The sequence below is a fragment of the Physeter macrocephalus genome, chromosome 1 (assembly GCF_002837175.3).
Source record: "Physeter macrocephalus isolate SW-GA chromosome 1, ASM283717v5, whole genome shotgun sequence".
Lineage (NCBI taxonomy): Eukaryota > Metazoa > Chordata > Mammalia > Artiodactyla > Physeteridae > Physeter > Physeter macrocephalus.
In genome coordinates this window covers 94,276,717-94,292,454 of record NC_041214.2, presented here as the reverse complement: position 1 = coordinate 94,292,454, position 15,738 = coordinate 94,276,717, and the positions used below count along the sequence as shown (strand labels likewise).

General features: G+C 36.2%; 1 protein-coding gene across 3 annotated transcripts in view; it reads right to left on the bottom strand.

The window, feature by feature from the left end:
* The window catches only part of GSK3B (glycogen synthase kinase 3 beta), a 210,601-nt gene that overhangs the window by 157,875 nt on the left and 36,988 nt on the right, over window positions 1–15,738 (bottom strand). The gene's annotated exons all lie outside the window — the stretch shown is intronic.

Genomic DNA, 15,738 nt, shown 5'->3' with positions numbered 1-15,738 from the left:
CCACCTAGAGGGGTGGGATACGGAGGGTGGGAGGGAGGGAGATGCAAGAGGGAACAGATATGGGAACATGTGTATATGTATAACTAATTCACTTTGTTATAAAGCAGAACCTAACACACCAGTGTAAAGCAATTATACTCCAATAAAGATGTTAAAAAATAAAAAAATAAAAAATAAAAAAAAATGAAACTACGAACCCACAGAAGAGTTTAATGGTAGAGATAGAGTTTAAGGCTTCAGAGATTTGATTTGGTAAACAGTCTCGTGTAACTTATCTTGTAGATCAACAAAGTCAACAGAAAGCCATGTGAACTATTACTCTTAAAATGTTACTTTAAATCTCATCAAGGAGAAATATACTATTTCCCCCTATTTTTGAGATCCCCATACACACAACCCATAGTCACATACCTTTGTCCCAGGACCCTGCATTATCCAAAAAGGAGCAAATAAACATTAAGGGAGAAAAGAACAAATGTACCAAACAATCCAGGTACTATAACAAATAGAGAAGAAACAGTGGACTTCGGAGACCAATAACAGCAGTTGAACCTTGACAAGTTCATTAATATATCCTTCAAAGCAAGTGAAGCAACACGCTCCTGCAAGAAACTGTGTCCCAAGTAGACAACAGAACCCATAATTTACAAATGTCCTTGGAAACCTGAAATGTTTGATTCCAAATTTTAAAAAGAGAGAATATTTTAGTTGGGCTATTCCACTTCTTGGGTAGGATAAATATTCCACATAATCTAGTCAACAACATAAATGGACTCCAGAAATTAACCTGGCGCTGACACCTTAAGCTTTCCTTTAGTGACAGATTTTCTCACATCATATTTCTGGGAGAGTGTAATAGACAATGCTTATGTCCAACACATGTACATAAAGCCTAATTTACCACTAATTTTCTATTTTTTCAGCTTACGTTTTCAACTATGAGTAGTGTTGTTACATTGAGAGTTAATACACACACTTAATTAATACCCTCCCTCTCTTCTCTAAAAACTTCCCCCCTCCCACTGGGTTGAGCACCTGAATATATTCATCCGAGTACTTATTTCTTCCTAGACAGTGGAAAATCAACAATAAACAACAAACTCCTTACTTTCATGGACCTAGAGCCTAGTGAGAAAAGCAAAGATTATTTATACAAATAATTTTCCAGTTATATAACAACTAAGGTAAGAGTATGTAAAAGAGAACTACAGGATGCAAGGAAGCCCACAATGGAGGATCTAGAACCTAATTAGGGTTGGGTCACCTAGAGAGTGATATATTTTGGTTGAAATTTGAAGAAGTGTGAAGGGAGGAGGGACAACAGGATGGGAAAAGATAATAAAGGCATGTTAAAAGAAAGCCATTGAAGGAGTTCTGGAAAATAGGGGAATAAAAGAAGGGTAGTCAAGTCACAAAGACAATATATTGCATGATCCTGTTTATATGAGATGTCCAGAATAAGCCAATCTACAGAGACAGAAAGTAAATTAGTGGTTGCCTAGGGTTGGGGAGGGGCGTGGGGGAGAAGATAGGGAGTGACTGCTAATAGGTTAGAGATTTCTTTGGGAGATGAGGGAAATGTTCTAATATTAGACTGTGGTGATGATTGCACAACCCTGTAAACACACTAAAGATAAATGAATTGTACAATTTAAATGAGTGAACTTTACAGTATGAAAATACATACTCTCTAGAAGTGGGGGCACCCAAAGCCCAAGGCAGTGTGGTTAGAGCAAAGTGAGCAAAAAAGAATGGAGGCAGGGGATTGGAGAAGAGGACAGGAGCTGTATTACTATGCAGGTTTGTAAACCATTTCAGTATCACTAGATTGAATTAAATGACTTCTTGTCTGATACCTCAGTATATATTCACTGCAACTCAGAAATGGTTATTTGAAGAATACATCCACTATCTCCCCAACTTTGGCTTTACAGCAAAAACAGGTAGTTTAACTACTTTAGCTATCAGATACTTTAAATGAAACTGATGTCACTGAGAAATGAATGGTTTCTAATTAAGCAGATTATTTATAAAATTAGACATTTTGGCAGGCTACCTCTAGAAAAACAATGACTATCAGTGAAAATAATACACTAGGGCACGGTTCCTAACACTGCTCATACTTCTAAAAGCAATTCTGAAGGAAAATGGTGAAAAGACAACGTACTGAAAACTCTCTATGATACTCCTCAATATGGTAAAAAGTAGAACATGAAAATGCCATAGGCAGCTACGGGAGTTGGGAGTGGCAAGGTAGGGGAGGGAGGGTCCAGGAAAAGTCCACAACTAATGTTTTTTACCCCCGAAAGCCCCTTACACACCACCTGTGAACCTCAGCAAAGGCTGAAAGGCCAATGTCTTCAAGATTATACTAAATTGAGGGAGAAAACAGAAGCCCACAAAAGTGGAATGTACCCATGGCTTAGTGGTGGAAAAAATGTTCAGAAAGGATTACACTGGCTAATAGACTTCTTTACCTACTATACCCCTCAGGCTACAGAAGAGTGGTTGAAAAACAATGGCCACATTAGTAGAAAACAAAGATATCCAAACTAAGGTGAAAAAGAAAGAATTCACTGATAGACATTGTATCAAAACAAAAGATCTGGAAAGAGCTGCCCAATTAACCATAAGAAAGTTGAAAAAAACCGACACAAACACACTACAGGAAAAACACGCAAAAGCCAAATCAAACACTTATCTGGAAGAACAGGAAAAAAATTCCTTCCAACAGTAAGAACTTAAAAAGAACATAATTAAAACAAGAGTCCAAAGATAAGGTCATAAAACAACAGAAAGATTAAAAAGAAAAATTATTTTGGTCCTTGTATTAGTTTCCTGTGGCTTCAGTAACAAATTATCAAAAACTGGGTTGCTTCAGAGAACAGAAATTATCCTCTCACAGTCCTGGAGACCAGAAGTCTGAAATCAAGCTGTCAGCATGGCTGCGCTCCCTCCATAGGCTGTAGGAGAGAACCCATTCCTTGCATCTTCTAGCTTCTGGTGGCTGTCCACGTTACTTGCATTGTGGCCTTGTGGACACATGATTCCAAATCTCTGCCTCCATGGTCACATAGCCTCCTCCTCTGTGTGTCTGCTCTCTTCTGTGTATCTCATAAGGACATCTGTCAGTTGGACTTAGATCCTACCAGGATAATCTTGGATGATCTCATTTCAAGATCCTTAATTTACCTGCAATCTGCAAAAACCCTTTTTCCAAATAAGGTAACATTCACAGGTTGCTAAAGTTTGACATGGATATCTTTTGGGGGCTCATTTTTCAGCCTACCACAGTTCTCAATTTGTTCCTTAGCTTAGCAAAACAACCATAGAATCTAATAAACTAGAAACAGCAAAGAACAGAAGAGACTTGGTGAAAAATTAATGCAAGGGGGAAAGGAAATCATAGTAATGCAGAGGGGAATCAATGAAGAGATTAAAGTAATTCTTGAGAAGATAATAAATGTGGAGAACAAAAATGATAATTATTGTTCCAGGAATGGATTCCAACACATGAGTAGAAAAAGTATTCAAAGATACAAATTTCCTTGAAATTGAGCAAACTGCATCTGCAGGACAAAAAGTTATGGTGTATACCAGAAAGAACTGACTCAGAATAGTTGAAGTATCTTGGTTAAACTACAGGTTAAAAAAGATTCTATCAGGCATCCAAACAGAAAAAAAATTAGTCACCTACAAGAGGAGGGGAGGGGAGGTTTGGGGGAGGGGATGTTTGCGGAAAAGCCAACAGACTAGCTATGAAAAAACAAGCCAGCTTTTTTGTACCACTGTTTGGTTTATGACTTTGGCAAAGTCAAGGAAGCTCCTTTCTAAACCTCACTTTCCCTACCTGTAAACTGAAAGGAGTGAATAAATATGAGCTTTAAGATCCTTCTCGGGTCTTAAAGTATATGATTTCATGGCAGCCAGATGAAGAGGATAAATTTCATTTCAAACACTAGGTTTTAGAACCTAATTCTCACCTTCCAATTTTTATTCAGTTACAGGCTGGGAAATAAAGAAGTTACTATTTCAGTCACTCCTCCTACCCCCAAATATAACTATCATTTATACCCAGCAAATTAGCAAATATTAAAAAATAAAAAGTAAACACTCAAGGTTAACAAGGATACAATAAAACTAGGCATCCTCAAACACAATAGCTCTTACTGAGTTCTAGAGGTTTTATCAATTTACACTTTCACTCCCAGTGTTTGAGAATTAATATCTTAAAACTGTTAAAAAGACTTAAAATTGTTCCCAAATATCAAGCAAGAATGTTAGAAAAAAAGTTCACTTAATGAAGAAGGAGTATTTGTTAGGGGCAATGAGAAAGTATCTGCTGGAGTAAAAGCAGTGAAAGATAAGGTGTGAGAGAGAACTAAAGGTTTATATATAATATAATCTCCAGTAGTAGTCTTAACATTTGAGCCAAAGAGACCCTGCAGAATTTGTTATTGCAAGGGGGTCTCCAAATCCATAAACAAACCAACCATTGTTGGAATTGCACAATAAATAATGTCATACCCACAAATATATACACATATGTATATAGATTCTTAAATATGAAATCCTGTATTAAGTATATTTTTCCTTAAAAGCATCAACAATGACAAACAACAACAAAACCCTACCCTTTGACTCAGTATTTCCCTTTCTAGAATTATGGTGGGGAAAAAAGTAATCAGAGGGACTTCCCTGGTGGCACAGTGGTTAAAAATCCACCTGCCAATGCAGGGGACACGGGTTCGATCCCTGATGCAGGAAGATCCCACATGCCGTGCAACCTGGCCTGTGCGCCATAACTACTGAGCCCACGCGCCTAGAGCCCGTGCTCTGCAACGAGAAGCCACCGCAGTGAGAAGCCCGCGTACCACATGGAAGAGTAGCCCCTGCTCGCAGCAACTAGAGGAAGTCTGTGCACAGCAACGAAGACCCAATGCAGCCAAAAATAAAGAACATAAAGAACATAAACATTAAAAAAAAAAGTAATCATAAGCTGAGAATGATTGCTTTATGTAGACATTCATATTCACTGAAGCAATATATATATATCAATAAATTGGAACCAATCTAGATACTCCAAAATAAGAGAATAACTAGGTAAATATGATAATGCTCCAGCAAACAGAATATTAAACCATTAAAGTTAACTTTCAAAGAATACTTAAGTTTACAAGGAAATATTCATGATTACATGAAAAAAAAGCAGGTTACAAACTGCTATATACTATGTGATCCCAATGTTGAAAAAAAATATTACAAACACATCAAAAAGTAAACAGGAGCTTTTCTCTGGATAGTGAGAATACAGACAAATTTTCTTTTTTGTAGCTCTTTGTAATTTCCAAATTCTCTATAATTGAACATGTAAATTTTTTAAAGATGAATTTGCTTAAAGTTCTAAAAAGATACTCTTTTCATAGAAGTATTACTGTTATAATCTAACATTTCATCACTGGGTTCTAAAATATCCAAGTATGCTTAAGGAACTGTCTAAAGTAAAAAAAGAGCAAATGCCTACTTTCTGAATGTCTTATCCTTAGTTCTAAAATAGAGTATAATCAGTATTATGAAGAGATGGATTGAGTGACTCATAGCCAATGTTTATTTTTCAATTCAGCATTGATTCTTATATTCAATACAGAAAACAGTGACAAGAAAATAAGCTGGTTAAATCATGACTCATTATGATGTACATTTAAAAGATTTCCTAAAGGGCTATCCGTATTCAGATTCAACTTTTATGAATCACTCTGTGACTGTTCATTTAAATCATAAAACAATCAATGAGGTATTATTACTATTTAATAAATAAAAGAATTGAACAGGCCAGCCCAGATCCTCACCATACCACAACTAGAACCTACTGAGGCCAATTTACATAACCAAAAACCTGTTCCTCCCCCAACAAACTATTTGAAATTGTCCAAATTATACCACTAAGGCCATAGATCCCTCCAGCCTACAAGAAACTTTAAGGACTAAATCTATCACACCACATATCCTTGTTTCTAAGTCTTCACCAGAAATACAAGCCCCACTTATCTGCTATTAACTCTCATCCCCCATCCACACTATATATCCTTCTCATCTGAGTCAACTCCTCGACTTCCCCTTCTACAATGTCCTCTGAATTCTCTCTGATCAGCAAACTCCCATCAGCTGGCCCTTAAGGAAAACATAATTTCCCCCGAGAACACTACTTTCAGAAATCCCACAAAGGCTCATTCAATTCCTCGACACATCTCAAATAATGTCCTTCTTGCTCCTTATTTTCATTTCAGAACCTCTGGTTATCCAAAACAACCCCCACCACCCCGCAAAAAAAAAACCCTTGCTTATAGTTGAGGGACTCCTGTCTATTCTGTTTCCTCCTCTACAAACCTCTAAATGCTGGAGGTCTTCTGGTCTGGGTCCTAGACCTCCTTTCTCTTCTGCCACTATACTTTCCCCAAATTTATCTTACACATTCCCAGAACTTTAATTACATGGTATTCAAATTATTCACATTTGAGAGCTGTTGGTTCTCAAATTTATTTCTGTAGCCCAGACCTCTCTTTCAACCTTTAGAGACCCTTATATTCAACCTCCCATTTCAGTGTTACACCTGTCTAAATCATGTCCCTGATTAAAATACTTGAAAGGGTTCAACATGTTATACAAGACTCTACAAAATCTGGTTGGATTCTCACCTCATGACATTCTTCCCCTTGCTCACCATCACCAGGTCACACTAGGCTTCTCTCAATTTATTGGATACACAACACTCTTTGCCTCCACAGGACTCTTTTACATATTTCCCTGTGCCTGGAATGGTATTTTTCTAGGCCACTAGCCGACTCCTTTTATCTTTTAGGTCTCAGCTTAAATATCACTTTCTCAGAGAAGCCTACTCTATGACCATCCTAACAAAGTAATTTTCCTCTGTTATTATCCTCTCACTGTAACCAGCTCTTTTCCTTCAAAGTATTTACCACAATCTGTAAATATAAGTAAATACACAAATAATGTCCTGACCACATTAAATATTCAAACTATATCTTTCAAATGAATCGAAAATCAGTGAATGAATGGACTTACCACAACCATATAGCTAACACACAAGAAAGCAAGATCTGCCCAACCTAAATCCAGTGTTCAACATACAATAATAATGTCACTACAACTCCTCATCTCAAACTTAATGTAACTAACTTTAATATTTAACTAGATTTAATAATACTTACTGTAAAAAAGTATGGTAAAGTTTTGAGATCTCAGAATGTAAAAATTACAAGGATCAGAGTGCTCAGAAATGTAATGGGAAGTCTGAATTTTTGAAAAATAAAATAATTTTATTTCAACACTTCTCAAAATATTTCTAAAACACTTTCTTATCTGAATAAGCAAAAGACAATAAATTTAGCAGGCAGAGCTGCAAATTTTCACTCATAGAACAACTGTTTGGAATGAAACATTAAAATTTACAGAAAAAGCAATAATTTATGTTCTTAATCCAGTCCATAAAAACCTATTTATCACTGGTTAAACAGGCCTTTGTACTAATAGTACAAACCTGAGTTCTGGGTCCAGGAAGCAGGACCGTGCAGTGAAAGAAGGCTTAGAATAAAAGAAGAAGGTAAGAGCTCATTTGAGTCCCTGGTAGCCTGCTTGTTTTTTGACTCTGCCACGTCCTAAGCTTCTTTTTCCCATGCCCTGATGCATGCATTCAACAAGGGACAGAGGATGAAGTGGGAAGAAAGAAAGAGAAGAGCAGTATTTATTAAATACTTGGCAACAAGTACAGTGTTGGGCATATCCTATTTCACTTACTCTCAACAACCCCACAGTGCAGTAATCATCATCCGTTGTTTCACAGGGAATAATTAACTTTAAGCCTATACTCTTTCTACTAACTACTTCTTAACCAATTCTAATTAAATAATTGTACAATTAACTCTTTAATGTACTGTCCACAAGGAGATAAGACAGGTCTGCATTTTATACCAGTTTTCATAAAAGAGCTCAAAATTTCTTAGATGAATAAATGACTAAATCAATAAATGAATGAGTGAGCAAAATAAACTAAAGCTCCATCTCCTCTGTGACCTGTCCTAACCATTCTAAACTACAATGATTATTCCTCCTCTGGAGTCACACTGACTGTCTCTATCTGTGCTGTCTAACACAACAGTCACCAACTACATGAGGCTACTGAACACTTAAAAGTGGTTAGTCTGAATTGAGACATGCTGTTATTACATAACACATTTTGAAGACTCAGTATAAAAAACAGAATGTAAACTATCTCAATAACTTTTATATGTATTACATGTTAAAATGTGAATATTTTTATATATTGGGTTAAATAAAATGTATTACTACAATTAATCCCATCCATTTCTTTTTTTTAAAGTGGCATTTAGAATTTTTCATTATATATGTGCCTTACAATACATTTTTACTGAACAACACTGATCTATAACTTACATATTTCTATTTTATAGCATCTCTTATGTTATTTAAATTTTCACATGTGATGTTTCCCTACAATGAAGGGTCCCTAGTCTTATAAAACGACAATATGAACTTTTTAAATGTACTTTTTAAAATGCACTTTTTAAAACAGGTTTGTTAAGTTATACTTTATATAACATATAATTCACCCATTTAAAGTGTACAGTTCAGTGACTTTTAGTATATTCACAGGCTTGTGCATCCATCATCTCAATCAATTTCAGAACATTTTCATTACATCAAAGAGAAACTCTACACCCCTTAGCTATCATCCCCCAATCCCTCCATCCCTACTAGCCCTAGGAAAATAGTAATCTACTTTCTATCTACAGATTTGCCTGTTCTAGACACTTCATACAAATGGAATCATGTGGTCTTTTGTGGCTGGTTTCTTTAACTTTCAATGTTTTCCAGGTTCATCCATGTTGAGGTACTTTGATTTATGTATTGATATGTTTTTTTTTTAATTACTGAATAATAATCCATTGTATGGATATTCCCCATTTTGTTTGTCCATTCATCAGATGATGGACATTTGGATGTTTCTTCTTTTTGGCTACTATGAATAATGAAGCTATGAACATTCATGTACATGAACATATGGGTATGTATCTAGGAGTGGAATTGCTGGAACATATGGTAACTCTATGTGTAAACATTCAAAGAACTACCAAATTGTTTTCCGAAGTGGCTGCACTATTTTATATTCCCACCTACGGTGTATCAGGGTTCCAATTTATCCACATCTTCACAAACACTTAACATTATCTGACTTTTTTATTCTAGCTATCCTAGTGGATGTGAAGTAGTATTTCCTTGTAGTTTTTCTTTAGATTTCCCTGATGGCTAATGATGTTGAGCAACTTTTCATGTGTTTATGGGCCACTGGGTTACTTATCTTTCTTATTATTGAGTTATAAGAGTTCTTTATATATTCTAGATATAAGTCCCTTATCAGATATAAGATTTGCAATTATTTTCTCCCAAGAAAACAGTCTTTTCTTTTTCTTGGTATTCTGAACCATAAATGTTTTTATTTTTAATAATGTTCAATTTATCTTTTCTTTTGTTACTTGTGCTCTTGATATCATATGCAAGAAGCCATTGCCTAATCCAAGGTCACAAAGATTTATTCCTGTTTTATTATCCTAAGAGTTCCACAGTTTTAGCTCTTGCATGTAGGTCGTCTTTAACCTATTTTGAGACAATTTTTACATATGGTGTGAGGGAGGAATTCAACTTCATTATTTTTGCGTGTAGTTAACCAGTTGTCTCAGACCATTTGTGGAAAAGACACTTCTTTTCAAAACCAACTGACCATAAATGCAGGGGTTTATTTCTAAACTCTCAAATCTATTCCATTGATCTATATGTCAGTCCTTATCCCAGTACCACACTGTCTTGATCACTGTAGCTTTGTAGTAAGTTTTGAAATTGTTAAGTGTAAGTCCTCCAACTTTGTTCTTTTTCTTTTCAAGGTATTTTTGGCTATTCAGAGGCTGCTATGGATTGAATTGGGTCCCCCCCAAAAGACATATGCAAGTTCTAACCCTCAGTACCTCAGAATGTGACCTTATTTAGAAATAGGGTTTTTACAGAAGTAATCACTTTAAAATGAGATTATTCTGGTGGCCCCTAATCCAACGACTGGTGTCCTTATAAAAAAGGGTATTCTGGAAACACAGACAAACACATAGAGGGCAGACAATGTGAAGACACACATGGAGAAGACATCCAGGTGAATGGAGTGATGCATCTACAAGCCAAGGAATGCAGAGGACTGTCAGCAAACACCAGAAACCTGAAGAGGCAAGGGAGGATTCTTCCTTAGAGCTATCAGAGAGCATGGCCTAGCCAACATCTTGATTTTGGACTTCTAGCCTCTGGAACAGTGAGACAATAAATTTCTGTTGTTTTAAGCCACCTTGCTTTTGGTACTTTGTTATGGAAGCCCTAGAAAACTAATACAAGATCCCTTGTATTTCTCCATGAATTTCAGGATCAGCTCATCAATTTCTGCAAAAAAGCAGTTTTGATAGAGATGGCATTGAATCTGTAAATCAATTAGGAGTACTGCTATCTAAACAATATTAAGTCTTTAGGTCTTCTTTAATTTCTTTCAACAATGTTTTGTAATTTCCAGTGTAAGTTTTGTATTTCCTTTGTTATATTTATTAAACAATTTATTAGATTTGTTAAATTTATAAGTATTCTATTTCTTTTGATGTTATTGTAAATGGAACTGTTTTCTTAATTTCATTTTCAGTTTGCTCATTTCTACTGCAGAGAAATACAACTTTTTTTTTGAATTTTATTTATTTTTTTATACAGCAGGTTCTTATTAGTTATCCATTTTATACATATTAGTGTATATATGTCAATCCCAATCTCCTGAAATACAACTTACTTTTATACAGTGATTCTCTGTCATGCTAATAAACTCACTGATTAGCTGTAATAGTGGATTTCTTGGACTTTCTATACACATCTGATCTATACACAGAGACAGTTTTACTTCCTCCTCACCAATTTGGATGCCTTTGATTTCTTTTTCTTGTCAAACTGCCCTAGCTAGGACTTCCAATACAATGTTGAATAGAAGTGGCAGGAGTGGACATTCTTATCTTGCCCCTGATCTTAGCTTATCCATAGCAATTAAGAAACACATACTTCTCTATCCAGAAGTTCTGCAACATTGAAGAATTGAAGACACATTACCTTAAAAACTCATATTCTTTTTGGAAAGATTAACTCAAACAAAATCTAAAATAAATTATTCTAAATACATAAGCAAGCAGATAGTGTGTAATTCATCATACACAAAGAAGTGAAATATGTTTTCATAGACACTACAGCTCTTCTTTCACCATCACCTTTTACATATAACTGTTACTCTTGAGCTATTAGATATTTATTGAGTTTAGAAAACAATGAGCTTGTAGAATGAAGTAAGCACTCATTTTTTATACTTTACTCACTTTAAACGATGATTATACTAGGTTAGTCATTAAACTTCCTTATGTAAATCTGCTTCTGCCAGAAAGACATCAATAACAACAGAAACAGTCCAAGTGTAATGTTTATTCTTGTTTAGATTAACACCATTATTATTTCTCTAGAACACACTGTAGGGAATAAAGTAACAGAGATTAGAAAATTAAAAGTATATAAAGCATTTGGGGGTTCCTTATTTTTTTTTAACAGATCTTTATTGGAGTATAATTGCTTCATAATACTGTGTTAGTTTCTGTTGCACAACAAAGAGAATCAGCCATATGATAGGCAACATACTGTACCGCTTTATATTACATATTTTTCACTTAGCATAAGAATAGTTTTTACACACGAGGAGACTGAGGCACAGTTAAGTAACTTGTCCAAGGTCACAGCTAGTAAATGGCAAATTCAGAATCTGAATAAAAGAACTGACTTGTCCTAGAGCCCAAGCTCTTACTCAATATGCTACTACCTCCTAAACTACTCTTAAACTCTATAAATCAGGGCTCCCCTGGTGGCGCAGTGGTTAAGAATCCGCCTGCCAATGCAGGGGACACAGGTTCGAGATCTGGTCCGGGAAGATCCCACATGCCATGGAGCAACTAAGCCCGAGCTCCACAACTACAGAGCCTGCGCTCTAGAGCCCGTGAGCCACAACTACTGAGCCTGCATGCCCCAACTACTGAAGCCGATGCACCTAGAGCCCATGCTCCGCAACAAGAGAAGCCACCGCAATGAGAAGCCCACGCACCACGACGAACAGTAGCCCCCACTCACCGCAACTAGAGAAAGTCTGTGCATAGCAATGAAGACCCAACACAGCCAAAAAAAACAAAAAAAAATTAAACTCTATAAATCAAAACAGTGATGATAATCTCAAGAACATAATTCACACTTGAGCACAGCTCCACTGAAAGAGGACATCAAAAAAGCATGACAGGTTTTCAAAAAAATTGTGGTAGATCAACTAGATGTCTACTTGAAAAAAAAAATTTGAATATAAACTGAGCTTATACCTTTTACAAATATTAACTTAAAATGGATCATAGATCTAAAGTAAAATGCAAAACTATAAAACTTCTAAAAGATAACACAGGAGAAAATCTAGCTGCCCGGGGGTTTGGTGATGACTTTTTAGATACAACACCAAAATCAAATTCCATGAAAGAAAAACTGATTACTTGGACTTCTGCTTAGCAAAAAACACTGCTAAGAGAATGAAAAGCCACAAACTGGGAGAAAATATTTGCAAAACACATATCTAATAAAGGACTTGTATCCACAATATATGAAGAGTTCTTAAAACTCAACAATAAGAAAACAACTCAATTAAAAACAGGCAAAAGACTTGAACAGACATCTCACCAAAGAAGATATACAGATGGCAAATAAAGTATGAAAAGATGCTCAACACTGTATGTCATTAGGGAACTGCAAGATTAAAATAAAATACTACTGCAAACCTATTTGGAAGGCTAAAATCCAAAACACTGACAACACCAAAGGCTGGTGAGGATGTAGAGCAACAGGAACTTCCACTGTTGGTCCCCATCCCAAATCTAATAAAAAATAAAAGTCTTTGGGAGTAGGACCCTAACATGTTTAAGTTTATAAAATTCCCCAAGTGATTCTACTGTCAATATGATGCAAAACAGCCAGGAACTTTTGAGTTAAACAGACTAGTTGACTGCTGATTTGTACTGAACTGGTACGTAACATAACTTCTTTGCACCCCTATTTCCTCAAATATAAAATGAGAGGATTAAACTTGACAAACAAGAACATGAACCAGAATACTAGCGTCACTTCGGGCTCAAAATTTCCTTCTCTACATGAATATAAGTTTGAACTAAAATGATTTCTAAACCACATACTCCTTTACTTATTTTAATCAAGATAGACAATTTTTATTGTTTTAACTGAAGTGATACAAAAGACCTATAAACTACACCTAAACTGTCTAACCTGATCAAATAAACCAATGTTTTTTCTATCACAGTTCTCTTCCCACAAGAACAAGAGCATTTAGTCTTTTGCAACTGTTTGGGGTATTCAAAAAGATCATTTAGGGTGTAAGTTAAGAATTTGAGATAACTAAGAAATCAGATACTCTCAAGAAAGCAATCTAATAGACAGACTGCTATTATTTCTCACTGGTAGCAAATTTCCCGTATTTCCTAACATTCACGAGAGCAAAGACCAGCACACACTAAACTCAATGCCAGTACGGTTCAATTTCCTTGTTTAAAAATTGGTCTAAGTATCATGCTGAATGTCAAAAGTCTCACCCTAGAAAACTAAAATTTACCATCTACCCTCAGCACCCAGTACATTAAGCAGCACCTGTGTACCATGTAACATGTATATAGGGAATAATTAAGTATTTTTAGTTAGCAAATAATTGTTAACCATTTACTATATACCAGACACTATGCTGAGCAATGGAAAAGAACAGTGAGCAAAACCAAGTCTCTGTCCTCATGAAGTTTACACTTTAAGTAGAAAAGACAAACTAATATATGCCAAGCTGTAATAATTGCAATTTTTGAAAATAAAGCAAGATAAGGGATGGGGCATTTACTGACTGGGAGGGGCCACAAGAGAGCCTTCTGGAATGATGATGAAAATGTTGAACACTTCTCTTGATCTCTGTGGTAGTGTATTCACTGAGTTGTACACTTAGGCTTTGAGTAATCTGCTATATATAAGTAGTATCTCCAGGTGTTTTTTTAAGCTGGCTAAAAGCAACACCAAGAAGCTCCAATGATGATTTCCTCTTGATTACCAGTTATTAATATATTTCCAGGTTTAGGGACTATATATATTCACAGCTAAATAAAATTATACCTTCTACAGCTACATACACGAATTTGTTTCATTATATATATATTTAACTTTCAACTGTAATACACTTGCCTCTATTGCCCCACAGTTCTTTGCTTAAAGCCAACCATTTAGTAAGCACTTACTTATACATACAAGTTAAGCCAAAAGAAAACCAAACTCTTGCCTCAATTTGCAGTAAAAGATAAAAGGAATTCTATCACTAATCTCGAAAAATATAAAATGGGATATACATGTCTTTTTTAAGAAAACTATCTTTAACCATTTAGTACTTCCTTCTTTCCCCACTAGCCCCAAATCCCAGAGTTTTGTTTTAAAGAGGAAGGCAGGGCTTCCCTGGTGGCGCAGTGGTTGCGCGTCCGCCTGACGATGCAGGGGAATCGGGTTCGCGCGCAGGGGAACCGGGTTCGCGCCCCGGTCTGGGAGGATCCCACGTGCCGCGGAGCGGCTGGGCCCGTGAGCCATGGCCGCTGAGCCTGCGCGTCCGGAGCCTGTGCTCCGCAACGGGAGAGGCCACAACAGAGGAAGGCCCGCATACCACAAAAAAAAAATAAAATAAAATAAAGAGGAAGGCAAAGAACACAAGAACTGTGCACTCAAATCACTCCATGATCCATGAAGGAAAAGTCCATTGTACTGACCAGGAGCACCTAGTCTGGGGCCAGACAGCTGGGGTTAAATTCTGGCTCCACCATTTATCAGCTGTATTATCTTAGCCAAGTTTATTTATGTCACTTCCCTGTGCCTCAGGCCCCTCATCTGTAAAATAAGGATAACAGAATCTACCTCATAGGTTATAAATGAGTTAATTTATGTACTACTGTGCTTAGAACAGTCGCTGGCACATAAAAAGCACTAGACAGGTGTCGACAATGACGATGACGACGACTCCTCCTCCTTCTGCTACTTCTACTGGTAGGAAATCTTATGAGGACCAGCACCTAGGTCCCACAAACAGGTATATTAATCTAGTAAAGAAAAAGTATAGATAGCTAACAGCTAATGGCAATAGTAACACATTCCATTTCTGTTCCCATTTACACCCAGACTAACTCAGTACTTTTAGAATGACTTTGTCCTGTATGAATGCATCAACTTAGCACATTCCATCTATCTTGTTCCTTATATCTGCACTATGCACAACAGGTCATATGATGTCTAATTAATGGCACAAAATATTAAATTAAAACCAATTAAATTGCCCAGTATGGAAGAGAATAAAAAGTGCCTATATATGACAAGGGGGGAAAGTTAGTAATTAAAACAAATCAAGTCCCCTTTTAATGGGCTTAGCCAGATAGCCTCTTTGATAAACGTCCATTCTCCCCAAAAGGAATCTTTTGCTTCCTTTATCTAGATGACAATTCAAACCAAGAATTTAACCAATAACTGTACCTA